Raw genomic sequence first — 17969 nt, 5'->3', positions numbered from 1 at the left:
AAAGGACTGTTCTAAGCGCTGGAGGGGAGGCAGGGGGATCAGGTTAATGAATTAATGATGTTGGTATTTGTTAAGTGCTTAACTATGTGCAGAGCACTGTTCTAAGCGCTGGGGGAGATACAGGGGAATCAGGTTGTTCCACGAGAGGCTCACAGTCTTCATCCCCATTTTACAGATGAGGGAACTGAGGCACAGAGAAGTTAAGTGACTTGCCCATGTCACACAGCTGACAAACGGCATAGAAGACATTCGAACCCATGACTTCTGACTCCCCAGCCCGGGCTCTTTCCACTGAGCCACGCTGCTTCTCTCCGTGGGGCGTACAGTCTTCATCCCCAAGGTCACTGAGGCCCAGAGAATAATAATAATGTTGGTATTTGTTAAGCGCTTACTCTGTGCCGAACACTGTTCCAAGCGCTGGGGGAGATACAGGGTGATCAGGTTGTCCCACCTGGGGCTCACAGTCTTCATCCCCATTTTACAGATGAGTTAACCTAGGCACCGAGACGTCAAGTGACTTGCCCCGGGTCACAGAGCAGACAAGTGGCGGAGCCGGGATTGGAACCCATGACCTCTGACTCCCAAGCCCGGGCTCTTTCCACTGAGCCACGCTGCTTCTCTTCTTCAGGAGGAGCTCACCTCCTCCAGGAGGCCTTCCCAGACTGAAACCTCCCTTTCCCTCTGCTCCTCCTCTCCTCCCTGTCTCCGGACTCCCTCCCTCTGATCTACCCTCCCTCCCTGCCCCATAGCACTTGTGTATATATTTACATATCTATAATTCGATTTATTTTATTCACGATGTGTATTGCCTATAATTCTATTTATTTATACTGATGCTCTTGATGGCTATCCACTTGTTTTGTTGTCTGTCTCCCCCTTTCTACACTGTGAACCCGTTGTTGGGTTGGGATCGTCTCTGTTGCCGAATCGTACTTTCCAAGCGCCTAGTACAGCGCTCTGCACACGGTAAGCGCTCAACAGATGCGACTGAATGAACATCTTTGGGCCTCGGTGACCTCATCTGTAAAATGGGGATTGAGACTGTGAGCCCCACGTGGGACAGGGACGTGTGCAACCCGACTTGTATCTACCCCAGCGCTTAGTACAGTGACTGGCACATTGAAGCGCCTAACAAATATCATAATGATAATTATTATTATTCTCGGTGGAGAAGGTTGGTTCTGCAGAGCTCCTGTCCCCAAGCTTGCCTTCCTCTACTCTCGCGTCTTGTCTTGGTCCCCACCGCTGCTGGATCATCTCCTCTCCCCTTGCTTTTTTTTCCTTAATGGTATTTGTTAAGCGCTTATTAACCAATCAATCCATGACATTTATAAAGCGCTTACTGTGTACAGAGCACTGTACTAACCACTTGGGAGGGTACAAAACAACAGAGTTGGTAGACACATTTCATGCCCACAACGAGCTTAAAGTCTAATAATAAGTGTGGTATTTGTAAATGCTTACTCTGTGCCAGACATTGCACTAAGCGCTGAGATGGATACAAGCAAATCGGGTTGGACACTGCCCCTTGTCCCACATGGGGCTCACAGTCTCAATCCCCATTTTACAGATTGAGGTAACTGAGGCCCGGAGAAGTGATTTGACTTGCCCAAGGTCACACGGCAGACAAGTGGCGGAGTCGAGAGTAATAATAATAATGTTGGTAGTTGTTGAGCGCTTACTATGTGCCGAGCGCTGTTCTAAGCGCTGGGGTAGATACAGGGTAATCAGGTGGTCCCCCATGAGGCTCACAGTCTTAATCCCCATTTTGCAGATTGAGGTAACTGAGGCCCAGAGAAGTGAAATGACTTGCCCAAGGTCACACAGCAGACAAGTGGCAGTCAGGATTAATAATAATAATAAAAATAAAGTTGGTATTTAAGCACTTTTCAAATGCCATCATTATTATTACAGGGTAATCAGGTTGTCCCCCGGGAGGCTCACAGTCTTAATCCCCATTTTACAGATTGAGGTAACTGAGGCCCAGAGAAGTGAAGTGACTTGCCCAAAGTCACACAGCTGACAGGTGGCGGAGGCGGCATTAGAACCCATGACCTCTGACTCCTAAGCCTGTGCTGTTTCCACTGAGCTACGCTGCTTCTCATGGGTCATTAGAACACATAACCTTCTGACTCCCAGACCCCTGCTCTGTTTGCTACGCCATGCTGCTTCTCTAAAAGTTTACGTCTTTTCATAAGTATTTTTGTAAATATTTTCACTTTTCCTAAATGAAAATATTTTCCTGCAGTACTGGTTTTCTAAAGAAATTTCAGAGATAAGACCTCCAAAGATCAAGTGAGCAGAGTAAAATTTAACTTTACATCTACTGGCTCTGCCAATACACACGCCACCCACACCCCACCTCAGAAAAGCCGAAAACCAGGATAGCAGCGGGACATTTTGCAAATTGAAAGAAATTAAATACAAATGCATAACTCCTTAAAATACACATCACGATAAATACACATCACGATACACTGCCAGGCACTGTACTAAGAGGTGAGGGAGATACACGCTAATCGGTTGGACGCAGGCCGTGTCCCAAGTGGGGTTCACAATCTAAGAAGGAAGGAGAGCAGGTATTCATTCATTCAATAGCATTGAGCGCTTAGTATGTGCAGAGCACTGTACTAAGCACTTGGAATATACAATTTGGCAACAGATAGAGACAATCCCTGCCCAATGACAGGCTCACAGTCTAATCGGGGGAGACGGACAAAAACAACGTAATCACGATAAATAGAATCAAGGGGATGGGCACTTCATTAACAAAATAAATAGGGTAATAAAAATATATCCACATGAGCACAGTGCTGAGGGGAGGGGAAGGGAGAGGGGGAGGAGCAGAGGGATAAGGGGGCTTAGCTGAGGGGAGGTGAAGGGGGGGTAGAGGGGCAGCAGAGGGAGCAGAGGGAAAAGGGGAAGCTCAGTGTGGGAAGGCCTCTTGGAGGAGGTGAGCTCTCAGTAGGGCTTTGAAGAGGGGAAGAGAATTAGTTTGGCGGAGGTGAGGAGGGAGGGCGTTCCGGGACAGTGGGAGGACGTCGACAGCGGGATAGGCGAGAATGGGGGACGGTGAGGAGGTGGGTGGCAGAGGAGCGGAGCGTGCGGGGTGGGCGGTAGAAAGAGAGAAGGGAGGAGAGGTAGGAGGGGGCAAGGGGATGGACGGTCTTGAAGCCCAGAATGAGAAGTTTTTGTTTCGTGCGGAGGTCGATAGGCAACCACTGGAGGTTTTTAAGGAGGGGAGTGACATGCCCGGAGCGTTTCTGCAGGAAGATGAGCCGGGCAGTGGAATGAAGAATAGACTGGAGCGGGGAGAGACAGGAGGGAGGTCAGAGAGAAGGCTGACACAATCATTGTTGGGCAGGGGTTGCGTCTGTTTATTGCCGTATTCTCCCAAGTGCTTTGTACAGTGCTCCGCACATAGTAAGCGCTCAATAAGTACGATTGAACCGCCATTTTATGGTTGAGAAAATTGAGGCACGGTGACGTTTCCCTAGGTCTCACAGCAGGTACGTGGCAGAGTCGTGATTTGAACCCAGTCCTCTGACTCCCAGGCCCGTGCTCTATCCACTAGGTCATGCCGCTTCCGTATCTGCTAATTCTCTTGTAGTAGACTGTCCCTAGTGCTTAGCACAGTGTTCTGCACACAGTGCACACTCAATAAATACCATTGATTGATTGGCATGAGGATTTCAGCAGGGTAGGAGGGTGGTCTGGGCAGGAGGGTGGTAACACCAACACCGGCCCACCCTAAGGTGTTGGCTTCCCATCCCGTTCATCTTTGGGATTCTTTAAGCTCTTCCAATGTGCCAAGCCCTGTGCTGAGCGCTGGGGTAATACAATATAATCGTATTGGAAACAGGCCCTGTTCCGCACAGTGCGCATGGTCTAATGGGGCGGGAGAAGAGGCGTTTTGTCCCTCCTTTTACAGGTAAGGAAACTGAGGTACGGGGAAGCAGCCAGATTTTCCCATCCTCCCAGTCCCAGGGCTTCTGGAATTCAGACAGACTTGAGGCAAAGATGATTTTGCCCCAAAGACTGACTAGAATCAGAGAACTGGGAGGAATCTGCAGAAAATCGCTTGCCCAATTCCCCGCTTAGGGGACTGATGGTTGTCAGTTGTATTTTTTAAAAGATCTTTCAGGCAAGGCTTAGACATTCCCTTTGGTAGTCTGTTTTGGTGTTCGATTTCCCCCCCCCCACCCCCAAGTGTTTATCTCTTGAAACTCATCATTATTATTATTTGAGGCATGTCAAGCACTTTGTAAAAAATATTGTATTCAGCTTTTGGGGAGAAAAATAAGAATAATAATTCAGATACCATCTCTGCTCCAGAGATGATTCACAATTGAAAAGGCAACGGACAAGGAAAGAAGTAACGTGATAAGATTAGGTCATTCCAGGATCAAAGTATTTTGTTGCGTAAGACCACATTGCTAATTGTCTGAGTCCCCAGTGACCTCACCTCTTTCCTAGAAGAGGTAAGTGCCACCAAACAGAGTTATCTGAACAGAGGTGAATTTGATCAGAAAGCGTAAGAATCAATCGTATTTACTGAGGGCTTACTGAGGGCAGAGCATTGATTGGAGCGCTTCAGGAGAGTGTAGAAAACAGAATCGGTAGGCATGTTCTCCGCCCGCAGCGAACATACGGTCTAGAGGGGAGATAGGTATTACAGTTATTATCATCGAATGCCGTCGAGTCGTTTCTGATTCACAGCGACTCTACGGATAATAATAATAATGTTGGCATTTGCTAAGCGCTTACTGTGTGCAAACCACTGTTTCTAAGCACTGGGGGGATACAAGGTAATCAGGTTGTCCCACGTGGGGCTCACGGTTTTAATCCCCATTTTACAGATGAAGTATCTGAGGCCCAGAAAAGTGAAGTGACTTGCCCAAAGTCACACAGCCGGCAAGCGGCGGAGCCACGATTCGAACCCCTGTCCTCTGACTCCCAAGCCTGGGCTCTGTCCACTGAGCCACGCTGCTATCTCCCGCCATAATCTATAACCTTGCTAAGCGTTCTTCTTGAATCGTTGTTATGGTTTCCACCCGTCTAGCTGCTGGTCTGCCTCTTCTGTGTTTTCCCTGGTCTTTTCCTAGCATTCGCGTCTCCACCAGAGAATTAGTCCTCCTGATGATGTGTCCAAAATATGCTTAGTCGAGTCATTTGGCCTTCCAAAGATCACATTGTCTTAATTTGTGCCAAAACTCATTTATTTGCTTTTCGAGCAGACTGTGGTGTTTGCAGAAGCCTTTGCATAAGTGCTCTTTAGCAGTTATTTGTAAACAATTACCAGCTTTCCCTTTGTATCCATCGAGGGAAAAATTATCCTTAATTTTCTTTCTTTTACCCTGTTTGTGGTAGGAGTAACAGTCAATTCATTCATTCATTCAATAGTATTTATTGAGCGCTTACTATGTGAAGAGCAATGTACTAAGCGCTTGGAATGTACAGATCGGTAACAGATAGAGACAGTCCCTGCCCTTTGACGGGCTCACGGTCTAATCGGGGGAGACGGACAGACAAAACCAATAACAATAAATAGAATCAAGGTGATGAACATCTCATTAAAACAATAGCAAATAAATAGAATCAAGGTGATGTACATCTCATTAACAAAATAAATAGGTTAATGTAAATATATATTCAGTTGAGCGGACGAGTACAGTGCTGAGGGGAGGGGAAGGGAGAGGGGGAGGAGCAGAAGGAAAGGGGGGAAAAGAGGGCTTAGCTGAGGGGAGGTGAAGGGGGGGTAGAAGGGGAGCAGGGGGAGCAGAGGGAGAAGGGGGAGCTCAGTCTGGGAAGGCCTCTTGGAGGAGGCGAGCTCTAAGTAGGGTTTTGAAGAGGGGAAGAGAATTAGTTTGGCACAGGTGAGGAGGGAGGGCATTCCGGGACAGTGGGAGGACGTGGCCCAGGGGTCGACGGCGGGATAGGCGAGAACGGGGGACGGGGAGGAGGTGGGCGGCAGAGGAGCGGAGGGTGCGGGGTGGGCAGTGGAAAGAGATAAGGGGGGAGAGGTAGGAGGGGGCAAAGTGATGGAGAGCCTTGAAGCCTAGAGTGAGAAGTTTTAGTTTCGTGCAGAGGTCGATAGGCAACCACTGGAGGTTTTTAAGAAGGGGAGTGACATGCCCACAGCGTTTCTGCAGGAAAATGAGCCTGGCAGCAGAGTGAAGAATAGACTGGAGCGTATTTACTGAGCGCTTACTGTGCGCAGTGCGCCGTACTAAGCACTAGGGAGCATCCAATATAACAGAATTGTACAGTGCTCTGCACATAGTAAGTGCTCAATAAATACGATTGAATGAATGAATTGGTAGACGTGTTCCCTGCCCCCAGGGAGCTTCCAGTCTAAAGGGGGAAAACTGTTTTAAGCGCTGGGGTAGAGACGAGTTAATCAGGTCAGGCACCGACTCTGTCCCATACGGAAGCAGCGTGACTCAGTGGAAAGAGCCTGGGCTTGGGAGTCAGAGGTCATGGGTTCGAATCCTGACTCTGCCACTTGTCAGCTGTGTGACTGTGAGCAAGTCACTTCACTTCTCTGGGCTTCAGTTACCTCATCTGTAAAAATGGGGATGAAGACTGTGAACCTCACGTGGGACAACCTGATCATCCTGTATCTACCCCAGCGCTTAGAACAGTGGTCTGCACATAGTAAGCGCTTAACAAATACCAACATTGTTATTATATTATTAAGTAGGAGGGAGAACAGGTATTGAGTCCCCATTTTACAGTTGAGCAAACTGAGGCACAGAAATTAAGTGACTTGCCCCAGGTCTCGCAGCAGACACATGGCAGAGCGGGGATTAGATCACAGATTTTCTGACTCCCAGGCCCGGGCTCTTCCCACCAGGCCATACCGCTTACCTTCAGTGTCTTCGTACTGTGAATATTCAGTCAGTGGTATTAATGAACACTTATGCTGTGCAGAGCGCTGTTTTTAAAAATTCATGAGACTGAGAAAGTACTGTAAAGATTGCAGTCAGGAACCCTGCCCTGAAGGCCCTTCCAATCTAGTGGAGGAAATAGACACCAAAGTAAACTATAGATAAGGAAAGAAATCGAGTATCAAGATAAATAAAAGTGCTTCAGGGAGTTGGGGTGAGAACACAGTTGTTCATTTGGAATGGAGGCGCCGAAGCGGCCGTGGGGAGATGAGAGATTAATCAGAGAAGGCTTCCTAGAGGAGACGTGATTGCAGAAAGAGGGCAAGGAGCGGGCTGGTGGATGGGAAGGGGGAGGGAGTTCCGGGCCGAAAGGAGGGCCGGAGCAAGAGGTTGATGGTGAGAGAGAAGAGACCGAGTTGGTTGGTGTGGTTGGTTTGAGAAGAGCCAAGCGGGCGACCTGTGGGAGGATAAATAGTGGAGAGAAAGCTGATTGAGTCCCTTAAAGCCGGGGGTCAAGACCGGCTACGTGATGTGGAGAGGAAGGGCGACCACTGGAGACTTTGGAGAAATGGGGAGATGCACACAAAATGATGCATTAGACTATAAGCCCATCAGTGGGCGGGGATTGTCTCTATCTGTTGCCGAATTGTACATTCCAAGTGCTTAGTACAGTGCTCTGCACAAAGTAAGCACTCAATAAATACTATTGAATGAATGAATGACTGCATTAGAAAAATGATTCGGTCAGCAGAGTGTAGTATGAACTGGAGGCAGGGAGGTCTGCGATAAGGTAGTCGAGGCCAGATGTGACCAGTGCTTGGACCAGTGGGGGGGGCAATTCCTACGGCATTGTGATTTGCCTGGATGTCTTTGGAGACCAATTTTGTCCTCAAAGGCTCCAGGAATGCTGTGGCTTGGACTTCTTCCTTGGAAGTTTCAGGATTCGGTGAGTAGATTCTAGGTATGGTGCTCTGTACACAGTAAGCGCTCAATACATGCCATTGATTGATAGACAGGACTACAAATTTTATCAATTATATTAATAAAAATGACCAGAGCCAGTGGAAATTTTAGTTCTTGACATTGTCGCTCCTCCACATATTCTTTTGGATCTTAGCTCTTTGGGCAAGTCAGCAAACTTGACCATTAGTTCCTTAGAAAAAATCTGTGATGCCAACGGTTGTCCATTTAGCGGCGAGAATGAGTTTTCTGAGTAAGTGGTCTAAAATCAGATGTGAAAAGAGGCAAAAAAAGAAAGCAGAGAAATTGAGAGCATCATGCTAATGTTCTTTTTTTTTCCTGTTTCAGAGGCTTGTGTCCAGGTGCTGGAGGAGTCTCAAAAAACGCTAGAAAAATCCATTCAGAGTCAGAACTTCTTAAACTACGTAAGTCAGATATTTTCTTCACGCCGATGATCAGAAGAGAAAGTAACGAAGTTGAAGAACGTTTCAAAGCATGTTTGCAAGAATGGATTACTTCCATTGCTCTCTTTCACTGGGGCTTTCCCACTCCACACCAACAGTGCCCTTCAGAAGCAGCGAATGTGTAGCTCCTGTTTGTTGCAGGATGTAAAAAAAGATGGCCAAGTTCTTTGTTCTCATTCAAAGTCAGTAAGTTAGTTTCGTTTTACTGCCCTGGTCAGGAAGATCCCATTTGTCTGCCTCCCGTCTTCCAGGACTGACTGTGGAGACGACGAAGGCGACCCTCAGTTGCCTTGGGCCACCCACAGTAGTGACACACAAAGATGGATGTACCCCTGAGGGATGGAGAACTTAAAGACAGTTTCCCTTAGATATCTAAAATCTCCAAGATGGGTGATCTGTGGGTAGAAGCGACTGTGGGAGCCCCCTCTTCCCACCTTGGGCTTCCTGGAATACTTGCTTTGCTGCGATTGTTTTTGGATTTGAAATGGCAAAATTCTTTCTCTTAAATTTCTGCCAAGTCGCAGAATCGAATTACCGAGACCATAAGAAATGGCCATCCAGACCAAAATTCCATCAGTCGCCTGCTTGGGTTTGGTCTCGGCACAACTCCTGGTATTAATATCCCGACTGTCACTTGTCAGCTGTGTGACCGTGGGCAAGTCACTGAACTTCTCTGTGCCTCAGTTACCCCATCTGTAAAATGGGGATGAAGACTGTGAGCCCCCCCGGAACAACCTGATCACCTTGTATCCTCCCCAGCGCTTAGAACGGTGCTCCGCACATAGTAAGCGCTTAACAAATGGCATCATTATTACTTCACTATGTGCAAAGGGAATTGTGAGTCTGAGTCATACTTTTAGTAAGATGAAAGTACTACTCTTAATTTCCTCCTGGATGCCGAAAATTTGATTAATTTCATAGATTCCCTTTGGGCTTTTTTTTTCTCCTGAGAGAATTGTAAGCACTATGTATATATAACCTTTAAAAATTAAGCGTTTTCAATTGCTATAAAAGTGAAAATGGAAGGGAAGAGCAAGAAGGCGTAATAGGCATAATGAAAAGAGAGGAGCGAGCAAGAGCAATCATTCCCAGAAGTAGACCTACACTCTCAGTCAATGAATGGTATTTATTGAGTTCTTACTATGAGCAGAACACTATATTAAGTGCTTGGGTGAGTTCAGTACAATAGAGTCGGTAGGCAAGATCCCTGTCCACCGAAGCGTATAGCGGAGCAGTGAAGCAGTTATCTGGGTATTTCGGGCAATACAGCACATTTGCTTGAAATAGCTAAGTTAAATGAGACAAAAGTTGTTTCAAGCTGGGCTTGAATCTTCCAGGAAATTCATTCAGTTCTCCAATTCGCTTTACTAATGCACTCCTGGCTTTTAAAGCTCTGCACAGCAGGTGAATCCTGGATGGAAGGAAGGTTGGGTCAGAATCTAGACATGGGTTAGGAGGTGGGCCTCTCTATGGCAGTCACTCTCTGCAAGGGCGAGCAGGGTCTGATTTCTTCCAATCTCTCCCACCACCTGCTTCCTGACCGAAGGGCTTGGGGCTCCCCAACTCTTCCAGAAGCCCCTACTTCCCAGTGGAACTGGCTGTCTTTCTCAGAAGTGCAGGGTGAAATCCCAAACAGCATTCTGGGGATACTGCGTATGGTTGCGGGCACCTCACGCTACCAAGCTGCAGGAAGCCCGTTGTGTAGGATTGGGAAGGGTCCCGGCGGGGCTGGAGAGCCCTGGCCCCGGGAACTGGGGCCCCCCCGGCCAACTCAGCAGAGTCAAAACCAAATCTATGCACCTTCTAGGAGTCATCCCTTTCATGGCGGTAGAGCCTCCTGGAGCTCACATTTGAGTGCTATCTCACAGCGTTGAAATTGCATCGACTTTTTTTCTTTCCGGTCGATGTGGTTCAGCAATCCACCCCACCGTATAGGCATGGGATGTGGCAGTCGGGGTGGGGCAGCAGAAAGACCCGGGGGAAAGAATTCAGGCTTGGAAGTCAGAAGAGCTTAGTATAATCCCTGCTCCACCGCTTGCCTGCTGTGTAACTTTGGGCAAGTCACTTCTGCGGTTCTCGATCTCTTCATCTGTAAAATGGGGCTGAAGTTCCTGTTCTCTCTCCTACTTAGACTATGAGCTCCATGTGGGACAAGGAATGCATCCGACCTGATTAACCTGTATCTCCCCCAGTGCTTAGTACAGTGCTTGGCACAAAGTAAATACATTATTATTATTATTTCTTATTCATCCTATCTTTTGGTGGAACCACACAGAATCGACCGTATTTCTGATGGCTAAGTTTGGGAAACAATTTCAGGTGTCTAATTTTGATAAGAGAATTATGATCAGACAGTCTGATAAAGGGGAGGAAACAAGTTCAGCAGAGAGAGGGTGCATTTGTCTGAAGAGAAAGGAAGAGCTAGAAGATTAATTGAGAACCAGCGTGGCCTAGTGGATAGAACACAAACATAGGAGTCAGAAGGACCTTGGTTCTTATTCCTGGTTCTGCTACTCGTCTGCTGTGTGACCTTGGGAAAATCACTTGATTTTTCTGTGCCTCAGTTACCTTTCCTGTAAAATGGGGATTGTGACAGTGAGCCCCATGTGGGTTAGGGACTGTGTCCAACCTGATTAGCTAAAGATCTGTCCCAGGACTTAGTACAGTGCCTCGCAATAGTAAATGCTTAGATAAATCTTAGCAGTGAGGAGTTAGGAATGAGCAGCGAGGAGTCTAGTTGGGGAGAGAAGTGTAGGAATTGAGAAAGGGATTTGAAGGGATTAATAGCCACAGAGTAGTAGAGGAAAGTAAATTTGGCTCAGGAATCAAGGGAATATCTGATGGGAGTGGGAAATTAACTTTATATCCCCAGTTGCAATGTTTGCACTTTTGTGCTACCTAAGGACTTCAGTACTCATTACCCCCAGCGTCTACGTATCTTCCACTCTATTACTTCTTCCTACGTGAAACTTTGTCCGTCTCCCCTAATGTACTGAAAACTCCTTAAAAGCATTCCTCTTGAAGTGATTCTTTTGAACTCTCCCAGGTACAATTGGTGTGTTCTGCACCCAATCAATATCGTCGATTTATTCACTCATGAGTTTGATGACAATCAAGATATCAAATGGCAGTCACCTGCTGTTTCCTTTGGCTGTACAAAATTCAACTGCACTGATATGTAGAATTGGAAACATACCCATTGTAATAGCTAATTAATATTTAACGCCTCATTTTTGGACTTAATTTCTCTTGCTTTTGCTCCCTCTTTGTTGCCTACCCTATCCATAGATTGGTAAGAGAAAAGGTGAATTTACCTGTGCTGCCTTCGAGCTGTAATTAAGTTGGAGAAGGTGATAACACAGAAAACTGGTGTAGGTTACCTATCTTTTTCACTTACCTGCGCTGGACTTGATTAAAAATTGGTTATGTTTGAAATTCATTCATTCAGTCGTATTGAGTGCTTACTGTGCGCAGAGCACTGTACTATACGCTTGGGAGAGTACAATATAACAATGAACAGAAATATTCCCTGCCCACAACGAGCATACAGTCTAGCGGGGGAGATTATATGTTACTTCTTGTGACCAAGTGACTTTGTGTCTGCTGTCGTTTAACAGTATTGCAACCTCTTCCCGTTACTACCTTTGAGTTCTGATCAAGGGTGTCAACCTCTGGTGTGTATAAAGAAATCCCTTGCTCATATAACATGTCCAACCAAAAAGACCACATTTTTATATGTAGAAATTGAATGGTGATTCATTCAATCCTATTTATTGAGCGCTTACCGTGTGCAAACCGTGATGATGATGGTGGTGATGTCGTGAAATAATAATGTTGGTATTTGGTATTTGTTAAGCGCTTACTATGTGCAGAGCACTGTTCTAAGCGCTGGGGTAGACACGGGAATCAGGTTGTCCCACGTAGGGGCTCACAGTCTTCATCCCCATTTTACAGATGAGGTAACTGAGGCACAGAGAAGTTAAGTGACTCGCCCACAGTCACAGCTGACAAGTGGCAGAGCTGGGATTCGAACTCATGACCTATAATGTTAATGTTGGTATTTGTTAAGCGCTTACTACGTGCAGAGCACTGTTCTAAGCGCTGGGGTAAACACAGGGGAATCAGGTTGTCCCACGAGGGGCTCACAGTCTTCATCCCCATTTTACAGATGAGGGAACTGAGGCACAGAGAAGTGAAGTGACTCGCCCACAGTCACACAGCTGACAAGTGGCAGAGCGGGGATTCGAACTCATGAGCCCTGACTCCAAAGCCCGTGCTCTTTCCACTGCGCCACGCTGCTTCTATTAGTGTCACAAAATACAACTGCCTGAAATTTATATTTTCTTTTCTGATTTTCAGAGTGTAGGTCCTGTCCAGAAAGGATTTATGCCAAAGGAAAATATCCAGAGTCTTCCTGGGAATGCAGCAGTTTAACTCATCAGATTTTCTACCAATTCCTGTAACTGGCCATTTCGTGGATGTTGTCATTTCATTATGCAATATTTCACTAAAGTTCTGTACAAGCTTAACTCGGGAATATGTGTTTTCAAATACAAATCCTGAGTAACCAGAAGTTAAAGTGTATTCTTGGCGTGGCTTGTGGAAAGGTGTGGAGGAAGGATTTGGATTTGGGGCAGCTACTTTCCAAAATTGAAAGGAGTAGGAAAAGAAATAAACCTATAGTTTCTCTTCCAGAGATCATTTTGTAGATGGTGACTTAATTAGAACTAATCTTGGGGAAAGTAAGTGGAATAATCTATGTAGATACAAAATTAGAAAAATAGAAATATATTAGTCATCCTGGATATAGTTTTTTTTCCCTCAACATTATCTCTCTGTACGCAGTCTTGTTTTGACCATAATCAGTGGTGATATTATCGTTATTATTATTATTGGATTTGTTAAGCCCTGTGTGCACTAAACACTGGGGTAGATACAAATTAATCAGGTTGGATACATTACGAGTCCCACATGAGGTTCACAATCTAAGTAGGAAGAAGTAGGATTTGAGAAACGGGGTGGCCTACTGGATAGAGCACGGGCCTGGGAGTCGGAAAGACTTGGGTTTTAGTCCCGTCTCTGCCACTTGTCTGTTGTGTGAACTTGGGCAAGTCACTTCACTTCTCTGTGCCTCAGTTACCTCATCTGTAAAATGAGGATTAAGATTGCGAGCCCCATGTGGGACATGGACTGTGTCCAACCTGATTAGCTTGAATCTGCCCCAGCGGTTAATACAGTGCTTGACTCATAGTAAAAGTTTAACAAATACCATGATCATTATTTCTATAAGTGACTTGCCCAAGATCATCCGTTAATACCATCACTTATCCTATCCTCCCTTGATGACTAATCAGCTTGCTTGCTTCCTTCCCAGCCTCCTGTCTTTCCCCACTCCAGTCTATACTTCACTCTACTGCAAAATGTTTTTCTACAAAAATATTCAGCACATGCTTCCCCACTCCTCAGGAAACTCTGTGGGTTCCCCATCCACCTCTGCTTCTAACACAAACTCCTCACCAGTAGCTTCAGAGCACTCAATCACCTTGCCCCTTTCTGCCTCACCTTGCCACTCTGCTACAACCCAGCCCTCACACTCCGCTCCTCTAATGCTAACCTGCTCACTGTACCTCAGCCTCGTCTATCTCATTGCCTACCCCCCACCCACATCCTGCCTCTGGCCTGGAACACCCTCTGTCCTCAAATCTCTCCTCAAATCAGAGACAATTATTCTCCCCACCTTCAAAGCTTAATTAAAGGCGCGCATCTTTTCCAAGAGGCCTTCCCTAGGTCCTCTTTCCTCATCTCCCACTCCTTTCTGCATCACCCTGACTTGCTCCCTTTATTCATTCCCACTCCCAGCCCCGCAGCACTTGTGTACATAGCTGTAATTTATTTATATTAATGTCTGTCTCCCCCTGTAGACTGTAAGCTTGTTGTGGACAGGGAATGCGTCTGTTTATTATTTTGTACTCTCCCAAGCATTTAGTACAGTGCTCTGCGCACAGTAAGTGCTCAACCCATGCAGTTGAATGAGTAAATGAGCACAAAAGACAAATGGTGGAGCTGGAACTAGAACTCAGGTCCTTCTGACTCTCAGGCCCATGGTCTGTCTACGGTGCCACACTGCTTCTCCATGGAAGCTATTGTACACATTGGTGAGTTGCAAATCTAGAGTTGGGCCATATGTGCTCACCCTGCCCCTCCAGCTACTTTTAGCCCATTTGCTCCCCTCCTACTCCTTCCCTTGGGACATGAAGCTCTTAAAGGGAATTATTCATTCATTCAATAGTATTTATTGAGTGCTTACTATATGCAGAGCACTGTACTAAGCACTTGGAATGTACAATTCGGCAACAGAGACAATCCCTGCCCAGTGACGGGCTCACAGTCTAATCGGGGGAGACAGGAGGACAAAAACAAGACAACATAATCACGATAAATAGAATCAAGGGGATGGACACCTCATTAACAAAATAAGTAGAGTAATAAAAATCTATCCAAATGAGCACAGTGCTGAGGAGAGGGGAAGGGAGAGGGGGAGGAGCAGAGGGAAAGGGGGCTTAGCTGAGGGGAGGTGGAGGGTAGGGGGAGGGAGCAGAGAGAGAGCAGAGGGAAAAGGGGAAGCTCAGTCTGGGAAGGCCTCTTGGAGGAGGTGAGCTCTCAATTATAGGATCCACTCCCATGAGAGTTTAACTCGATACCAAGAGCACAAGTGGGCCAACAGTAAATGGGGTTATTTTGTCTGTCGGGTGAGTTGGACAGCTGCCCGGCACCTGTTACCTCGATTTGCCCCCTGGAATCTACCCCAAAACACCATCACCTCTCCCCACCTCTCACTCTGTCACAACACCCGCTTTATCTAAAGATAACCCTGGCTGTCGCAGAGAGAGAGGGGTTAGAGGCCCGTCCAGGCCTTAGGCAAGACCTAGAGAGGGTGAACATTTGTCTTGGTGACACGGTTCCTGCTCTCTCAGGCCCCAGAAGAGCCTCACAACAGCCCTGGAATCAGTTACCCTTGATCCCTTGCAGTGCAGATTTCCTGAAAACACACAGGTCAACGGGCCCCGATAACCTCAGGCCTGTGTACCCTGGAGAGCAAGTCACTCGGTCCTCACTGGCACGCCAAGCCTCTGGCTACTGGAAGAGTCCGAGGCCTGTGCCAGCCACCACGCTTCTTCCTGCTTGTCTGCCCTGAAACCTGGCTGCTCAAGGTCTGCCTTCCCCCCGTCTCTGCTCACAATGTCTCCCCATGAATGGCAGGAGCCTCGGGGGGGCGGGGGTCTGTGATGACAGCCCAATAATGGCATTTACTGTGTGCCCTCAGCATAAGGTAGGGGAGCAGCAGCCCAACCTAGAGGCAGGGATGGCAGTGGTTGCCCTGACCTACAAAAACGTCCAGACCACGTTTGCCCACTTCTCAAATTCCCACTTGCCCAACCACCTCAACAAAAACTCCTTATCATTGGCTTTAAAGAACGCAATCATCTTGCCCTCTCCTACCTCACCTTGCTATTCTCCTATTACAACTCAGCCTGCACACTTCACTCCTCTAATGCCAACCTTCTCACTATTCCTCAGTCTCGTCTATCTCACCACTGAACTCTCGCCCACGTCCTGCCTCTGGCCTGGAATGCCATCCCTCCTCAGATCCAACATACAATGACTCTCCCCACCTTCAAAGCCTTACTGAAGGCACATCTCCTCCAAGAGGCCTTCCCTAAGTCCTCCTTTCCTCTTCTCCCACACCCTTCTGCACTGCCTCAACTTGCTCCCTTTATTCACCGCCCATCCCAGCCCCACAGCATTTATCTACATATCGTAATTCATTTATTTTTTATTAATGTCTGTCTCCCCCTCTAGATCGTAAGCTGGTTGTGAGCAGGGAATGCGTCTGTGTATTGTTGTATCGTACTCTCCCAAGTGCTTAGTATGGTGTTTTGCACACAGTAAGTGCTCAGCAAGTACAGTTGAATGAATGGATGAATTGTCGAATGACCTGCCTGCCCCTTTCCGCCAGGCCTTCTCCCACCACTTCCTTGCAGTGACTTGGATCACATTTCTTGTGAACTTTGCCCTTGGTTTTCTTAAGTCCCTCATCTCATTTTAATTTTTCCCGGCCATATGGACCAAAGGACCCGAGCACATAGGCCCATACTCACCTGCGGGACTCCAGGTTGATTTGTGAATCAGGAGGCAAGTTGTTACGTGATGGATTGCGAAGTGCCAGAGTAAATGGAATGAAACAGCGTGGCCTAATAGATAGAGCACGGGCCTGGGAGTCGGGTCATAGGTTCTAATCCTGACTCCGCCACTTTTCTGCTCTATGACGATGACCAACTCACTTCTCTGTGCCTCAGTTACCTTATCTATAAAATGGGGATTGAGACTGTGAGCTGCACATGGGAGGAGGACTGTGTCCAATTCGATTTGCCTGTATCCTCCCCAGCGCTTAGTACAGTGACTGGCACATAGTAAGCGCTTAACAAATACCATCATTATTGTTATGAAGTTTCTGTGCTCTGAGGTGAGGTCAGGGCATATCAAACATAATGGAGCAATCAGGTGACAGCCAAGTTAGCTGGAGGGGTATTTCAGGGTCATGAGTGGAAAGCCTTTGACTTTTGGACCCCGATGTATGTCAGAGTTGCCTGGAGGGGAGGTGAGCTGAGTTAAATGAACTGTCTCCATTAAAAGCTGGCCCGAGCCATCTTTCTGGTTTCCAAATCTGCCCCTCGAGAGTTGGGACCTTCACCAGGTAAGATAGTGGCTTCTGTCCTTCCAGAGAGTAACAGTTCTGGAACTGATCCCCATCCTAATTTTTCTTACCCTAGAGGGACCTCTCAAACACAAACTGACAATAATAATTATTGTGGTATTTGTTAAGCGCTCACTATGTGCCAAGAACTGTTCAAAGCACTGGGGCAGGTACAAAGTAATCACGTTGGGTACAGTCCTTCCACATTCAATCAATCATTTTAAATGCTTACCGTGTGCAGTGTTCTGTACTAAGCACTTGAGAGAGAACAATAAACAGACACATCCCTTGCCCACAATAAGCTTACAGTCTAGAGAAGGAGAGAGAGACGTTAATATAAACAAATTACAGATGTGTACATAAGTGCTGTAGGGCTGGGATTGGGGGAGAATAAAGGGAGCAAACCATGGAGTGGGAGAAGAGGAAAGGGGGGCGCCTAGTCAGGGAAGGATTCTTGGGGGAGATGGGCCTTCAATAAGGCATTGAAGGGGGGAGGGTAATTGTCGGATTTGAGGAGGGAAGGTGTTCCGGGCCAGAGGCAGGACATGGGTGAGGGGTCAGCAGTGAGATAGACGAAATCGAGGAATAGTGAGAAGATTGGCATTAGAGGAGCCAAGTGTGCAGGCTGGGTTGTAGTAGGAGAGTAGTGAGGTGAGGTAAGAGGGGGTAAGATGATTGAGTGCTTTGAAGTCAATGGTGAGGGGTTTTTGTTTGATGTGGAGGTCAAGGAGATCAGACACAGTCTGAGAAGGAGAACGGGTACTTAATTTTTATTTTGTAGGGGAGGAAATTGAGGCCCAGAACAGGCAAGTGGCAGAGCTGGGATTAGAACCCAGCTTCTCTGGTTCCCAGGCCCATGCTCCTTCCACTAGGTAACACTCCTTTTTTTGAAAAAAGATT

Source organism: Ornithorhynchus anatinus, chromosome 11 (assembly GCF_004115215.2).
Source record: "Ornithorhynchus anatinus isolate Pmale09 chromosome 11, mOrnAna1.pri.v4, whole genome shotgun sequence".
Lineage (NCBI taxonomy): Eukaryota > Metazoa > Chordata > Mammalia > Monotremata > Ornithorhynchidae > Ornithorhynchus > Ornithorhynchus anatinus.
The sequence above is the reverse complement of the archived record's forward strand: the minus strand, read 5'-3'. Positions refer to the sequence as shown.